The sequence below is a fragment of the Nanorana parkeri genome, unplaced genomic scaffold, assembly GCF_000935625.1.
Source record: "Nanorana parkeri isolate BGI_ZX_2015 unplaced genomic scaffold, ASM93562v1 scaffold2518, whole genome shotgun sequence".
NCBI lineage: Eukaryota > Metazoa > Chordata > Amphibia > Anura > Dicroglossidae > Nanorana > Nanorana parkeri.
Genome location: NW_017308786.1, coordinates 4,000 through 4,464, shown reverse-complemented (window position 1 = coordinate 4,464; position 465 = coordinate 4,000).

The following is a 465-nucleotide window of genomic DNA, read 5'->3' as shown; positions in this document are numbered from 1 at the left end:
CAGTTCACATTGGTTAGATTTCACCTCTATCGTACACGATTCGCCTCCCACAGTTAGGCAGGCGAACCGCTTAAGGGGTAGTGTACATAACACTTGGTGTACCACTTAGCTCTTTGTTTTGCACTTTGTATTTTATTTTGTGCTGTGTATTTTATTTTTAACTGTTTTGTCTAATCCTATCCCTCTGGGATTTGTCTGGTATCTGTCCTGTTTGGTGACCCTCCCCCTTTCCTTCCTCCTGCTGCTCCCTTCGTTTCTTCTCTTCTGCCCGCCTAGACCCTATACTTTCTCGGCTAGCTCCACCTTGCCCGTGAGGCACTAATACAAACCCTCATCCCCGATCATCCGCCCCCATCGCCACAGATCCTCCTACACAAAATCCGTCTACATTCCCCCATGGCGGGCCCAGCGGATTTGGTCCTTCTCTCTCTGAATGCGAGAGGTCTCAACTCTCCAGAGAAGAGG